Source organism: Cervus canadensis, chromosome 13, assembly GCF_019320065.1.
Source record: "Cervus canadensis isolate Bull #8, Minnesota chromosome 13, ASM1932006v1, whole genome shotgun sequence".
Lineage (NCBI taxonomy): Eukaryota > Metazoa > Chordata > Mammalia > Artiodactyla > Cervidae > Cervus > Cervus canadensis.
The window spans coordinates 7,266,205-7,272,210 of NC_057398.1; the positions used below are offsets into that span (position 1 = coordinate 7,266,205).

At 39.0% G+C, this 6,006-nt stretch overlaps 1 protein-coding gene across 1 annotated transcript in view; it reads left to right on the top strand.

The window, feature by feature from the left end:
- SYT14 (synaptotagmin 14) overlaps nt 1-6,006 on the top strand; it is a 192,968-nt gene that overhangs the window by 15,165 nt on the left and 171,797 nt on the right. The window lies entirely within an intron of this gene.

Below are 6,006 nucleotides of genomic sequence, written 5' to 3' on the forward strand. Positions count from 1 at the left end.
GGAGTCATCCTTCCTTTTTCCAGAAGGGTCATGTATATTTGCACCTGAGTATTTTCATCAGACTGTTTGCCACCTGTAGAATGTTAGTCTGTCACTCTTCTTTCATTTTGTCCTCTCTTGTCCCTTTCAGTCTAACGTGGTGGTGTTTCTGCTGGCATAGTAGTCTCAGGAAAGATCCTCGCGAGTCTTCCCTGTATATTGGGCCGGGGCTCATTCTTTAGACAGGACACCCCTCCACAGTCTTTTCTGGATGGTTCTATCTCCGTTTCTGGCTTCTGCTGGAGTGGCTGAGGAGATCTGTGAGTCACATATCTGATTTCTTCAGAGAGCTCTCAGAGTCACTGAGCATTGTGACCCTTTGTTCTGTTTGAGGCACCGGCAAAAGGTGGTCTAGTCCCATCTTGGCTTTGTCTCAGAGCATGCTTTCTTGACACGGAACCCGTGATTTTAGCATAATTTACAGCCTGGATAGGCTGGGGGATTTTCCAAATCATCGGGTACTGGTTTCTTTTTGCTTAACGATTCTTCCCTCACTTTATCTCATTCCTCTCAAATTTAACCATAAGCATCATGAAGACACCAAGCTGCTACCTTTAGCACTTTGCTTGAAAATCTCATAAGCTGAATATCCAAGTTTGTTGTTTACAAGTTTTGTTTTCTGTGTAATTGTTGTTGTTGTTCTGTCATGTTGTTGCTAAGTCATGGCTAACTGCTTGTGACCCCATGGACTGCAGCATACCAGGCTTCCTTGTTCTTCACCATCTCCTGGAGTTTGCGCAAAGTCATGTCCATTGAGTCAATGATGCCATCCAACCATCTCATCCTCTGTCATCTCCTTCTCCTCCTGCCCTCAGTCTTTTTCAGCATCAGGGTCTTTTCCATTGAGTCCACTCTTCATATCAGGTAACCAAAGTATCGGAGCTTCAGCTTCAGCATCAGTCCTTCCAGTGACTATTTGGGATTGATTTCCTTTAGAATTGACTGGTTTGATTTTCTTGCTGTCCAAAGGACTCTTAGGAGTCTTCTCCAGGACCACATTTCAAAAGCATCATTTTTTCAGTGTTCAGCCTTCTTTATAGTCCAACTCTCACATCCATACATGACTACTGGAAAAACCATAGCTTTGACTACATGGACCTTTGTTGGCAAAGTGATGTCTCTGCTTTTTAATATGCTAAGTTTGTCGTAGCTTTTCTTCCAAGGAGCAAGCATCTTTTAATCTCATGGCTGAAGTTACCGTCCACAGTGATTTTGAAGCCCAGGAAAATAAAGTCTGTAACTGTTTGCATTTTTCCCCCATCTATTTGCCGTGAAGTGATGGGACTGGATGCTATGATCTTAGTTTTTCGAATGTTGAGTTTTAAGCCAGCTTTTAAAAGATCACTTTATAAAAATCCACTGCTTTCCTATATGAGCTTCCCTGGTGGCTCAAATGGTAAGGAATCTGCCCATAATGCAGGAGACCAGCTTTGATCCCTGGGTTGGGAAGATCCCCTGGAAAAGGGAATGGCAACCCACTCCAGTTTTCTTGCCTGGAGAATTCCATGGAGAGAGTAGCCTGGAGGACTACAGTCCATGAGGTTGCAAAGAGTCGCACGACTGAGTGACTAACACTATCATATTCCTGTATAATAGGCAACAAATAATTAGGAAATGCAATAAAATAAGATCTCTTTTAGAGTGTTACGAAATCTGTAAAGACACAGGAACAAAATGAACAAAAGTTGTTAATGACTTTTATACAGCAAGTTAAAAAGATTTATATATAGACATAAAAGAAGATACGTAAATGAAGAGATAAATAATTTTTGGGTAGAAATATGCAGTATGTTTAAATTCACAGGGTGCCCCAGATTGATCTATGAATTCAATGCAGCCCTAATCTAAATCCCATCAGGAATTTTCAGAGAGCGGACAAGTTAATTCTTAAGTGTATATGGCAGTTCAAACAGCTAAGAAGAACTAAGTTCGCTTTCAAGTAGAGGAACATGGGTGTGTGTTAATAAGATATCCATTGGTTGCTTTCTCAGAGACCAAGTGGCTAAACAAGGAAAGTTTACTTCTCTCTTATGTAGAAGTCCAAGCTCGTAGGCAGGAGTTCATTTGTCTTGCTTTGATGACCTTTAAGATGCCTTCCCTGGTGCATTTGAAGTTACCATGTGTACATCCAGTCTCCAGAAAGGGAAAGGAAGAAAGTAAGTCTTTTTAGGGATACAATCCAGGAATTGCAAACAGATAATTTGCGCTCACGTGCAAGTGGCCAGAACTTAGTCACATGCTCATGTCTAACTGCAAGGGGAGCCTAGAATAGTTCTGCTTGAGCAGAATAAGTAAAATCCAGAGGTTGATTCCATAGCTAAAAGGAAGAGAGAGAATGGATATTGAGGCAGTTAGCCATCCCTGCTTCAGGGATTGGTCCTGCTGATATCCAGAGCTCGTTGTAAATTTGCTGTAATTAACATAGTGTGGAATTGACCCAGATACAGACAAATAGTCTAATCAGACACTATAGAGAGAACACAAAAAGATACTCATTTACATGGAAATTTATGTAAAATATGAGTAGCACAAATCAGTGGATAAGATTGGATACTTATTAAGTGATGCTGGGACAAATGTTTATCTATATGCAAAAAAATAAAAATTGATCTGTACCTCATGCTTTTACACTAAAATAAATATTTGGATTAACTTTAAAACTTTTAGGAGAATATTTCATATACAGTGTGATTTGAGTGTGAGAAAAAGTCCTTGAGTCACAGAAAGCAGACCCAGAAGGAAAAGATTGATAAATTATACTATTTTTAAATTTAAAACTTTTGTACGATAAGAGGTACTATGAGCAGAGGAAAAAAAGAACCAGCCTGCAAATGCAGGAAACATAAGAGATGCAGGTTTGATCCCTGGGTCAGGAAGATGCCCTGGAGAAGAAAATGGCAACCCATTCCAGAAATATATAATGTTTCTTCCTACAAAAGGTGAAATATATGTATATTTTTTTCTATATTGCTTTTTTTAAAAAAAAAAAAAAAAGGAAACCTAACTGTATATTGTAGAGTTAAATTCAAGTTGGTAGAGATCTCTCTTATTCCTTTTCCTGGCTGCCTTGTGCTCTATTATGTGAACATGCCAAAATTTATTTAATTAATTTCCTACTAGTGGAGGTTGCTTTGTTTTAAAATTTTTGCTGTTGAAATTATGCCACAAGGAATACTTTTGTATGTTTGTTACTACTTACTAGTGGTCTGTTTTTAAGTAGATTTCTTTAAAAAAAAAAACTGAGTCAAAGAGTAATTCTTACACCATTTTACAGAAATTGCAAAACTCCTGTCTTTATGCATTGTACCATTTTGCATTCCCACCAGAAATATATGATTCACAGCTCTTCCAACAGAGTGTCATAAACTTGTGGATTTTTTGGTACTCCGGTAAGTAAAAATAGTAGTTCAGCATCATTCATATTTTCATTTCTCATGTAAGTGAGGTTGAATAGCTCTTTCACCTGTCTGTAGAGTACATAGATGTTTGCAGTGGTGTGATTCAAAGGACACCATGAAAACCTGCCTCTTCTGAAATTTTTTTTGTATCAGCATCCCATGGTTTTTCATTCCCTGACGTTTGCTATAATTAGAGTCTGTCTGATCTTTAGAAATTCATTTCAGATGTATTACATGGAAAGAGAAGGTGTGGTCCTCTGTCATTTGGATCCAAGCTTGTTACCACGTTTTATTGGGTATTTCACTTTCATTGTGGAAGGTGAGAAATTATGGACCTGAAGGCATGATACCCAGGGCATTGTGGAGAAGGGGTGGGATAGCTGTGAGAAGCAGAAGTGGGGCAGTCTTGGACACTGTCCCTTGTGGATAGGTCTTAGATGCCAAGGGCAATCTAAATAGAGGACACTGCAAAAAACCTGCCTCTATACTAAAATTTTACTGCAAGTTGCTTGGCATTGTCCCTATTTTTTCTCCATGTATAGAGGAGATGCAAGCTCCTCCGTGTTTTCTTATCCCTCTTTGACTTGGGGTAATTAAAAGAGTCTAAAATCTGAAGGGAAAGGCCTACAGCTTATATGGTTCTGTAACTTCTCCATCTCTTTCTCAGCAAGCTCTGAGCCTGTGGTCCTAGGGCTGGGTTTTCTTTTTTTTTTCCTTTTTAAGTTGGCTTCTATGGCTATTTTATTGTGTCTTCTACCCTCTAGTAACATTTTACTCTTCCGTGGAAGAGGTGGTTTGGGTTTATTGGTTGTAGTGCCATGAAAGAGGTATCTGCGGCAGGTTTTAGAGGTGAATGAGAGAGAGAATGTGTGTGTGCATGTGTGTGTGCGCGCAGGCATGTGTGTGCATGTGCGTGCGTGTGTGCCTCTGCCTGCGTGTGTATGTGTCTGTGTCTGTCAGGTCAGGACCCTTTGAGGAGATAATATTTAAGCTGATATCTGCATGACAAGAAGGACCTGGAGTGTGATGCTCAGGCAAGGTCATAGAGAACAGAATGCAAACGCTTTGAGGTGGAAACAAGGCTTGGCATGTCCCAGATGCTGAAAGAACTATGGCTGGAGAAGTAGTGAGTGAGGGAATGAGTGTGGGAAGTCTCACAGATGAGGTCGGAGAGATGGGTGGTTTCCAGATCATGTGTGGGCTTAGGCCATAGTAAGGGGTTTATGCTTAATTTGAAACACACGGAGGGCTAAAAGAGGGTTTTAAGCAGGTGAGTGATGTGATTTGTTTGTGATATATCATTCGTAAAGGTTAAAAAGTGGATATAAAGACACCAGTAGGAAGCTATTGAGATAGCCTAGGTAAGAATTGATGGGGCTTGGGTTTTGATGTTAGCTGCGGAGAAGTTGAGAAATGCTTATTAGGTTGGGGACATACTTTATAGGTAGAATTGACAAAACTTGAGTATAGATTTAATATGGAGGGGGTTGGAAGGGAAAGAGAGAAATACTGACAGGTTTTGGCCTCACTTCTGAGTGGTTGTGCTATTAAGCGAAATGGGAAAGACTGGGAGAGCTGATGAGGCAGGCAGGAGTCATGGTGCGTAGAAATCAGGTTCTCTGCCTTGGATGTGTTAGCTTTGAGATGCCTGTTTATCATAGATGTCAGGAAGGAAGGAAGTTGGATATTTGCATTTGGAAATCAGGAGAAAGGTCAGAGTAGGAGATAAATTTGGGGGTATGTGGTTTTTTTTTTAGATGTATACTAAAAATGATAGAATTGTTTTTAGAGATTTCTCTTGGCTGTAACAGACAATTTAAATTAGGCTGCTTACAGCTAAACATCACAATGAGCAGCATTAATAAGCAATTCCTAAGGCTAGTGATTTTAGCTAAATAATTATACATGAGAACCTTCAAAGAAAGCTGCTAATAAACAAACCTATGTCAAAATTTGCAGAGTTTTAGTCAGACTTGAAAGCCAAGATAAGCAACTCCTTTGTATAGTTATTACCTCTGACCAAAGCACAAGAATTCACTCAGGTAGATAACCTACCTAAAAATAGGATAGCTCATAAATTTTCTAAACTGTTCTTTCCTGCTGTGGACAGCCCTTGATGTCTGACTGTAAAACTTAGCACACTTTGGCATACACTAATGTTAGTTTTATGTTACCAAAAACCTCATAAATTAAGCATCATCTCTCAAATCTGGTTAGTTTTCTCATTCTGAGTGCCTGAACATGTAGGTCACAAATTGAAATACCAGTTGAAGAATACTCATCTTTAGGCAGGTAGTATAAGTTACCACATGGCAAGAAATTGACAAGAAAATTTAAACATTCAGAGCATAAAAAATACTTCAGAGCATTATGAACTTTGAACTTAGCACACTTTCCTAAATTTTAGTGTTTTCAACTACAAGAAAAGTAGACTGCTGTAGCATTTTAGATGGTTTAAGCTAATTCAAAATTTTCCTGATTCCTGACATCAATACTATATTTATTTATATAGTTTTATTATAGTAACAAACAGTTGTTACAGTGGGGTCTACAAACATATACAGAATTA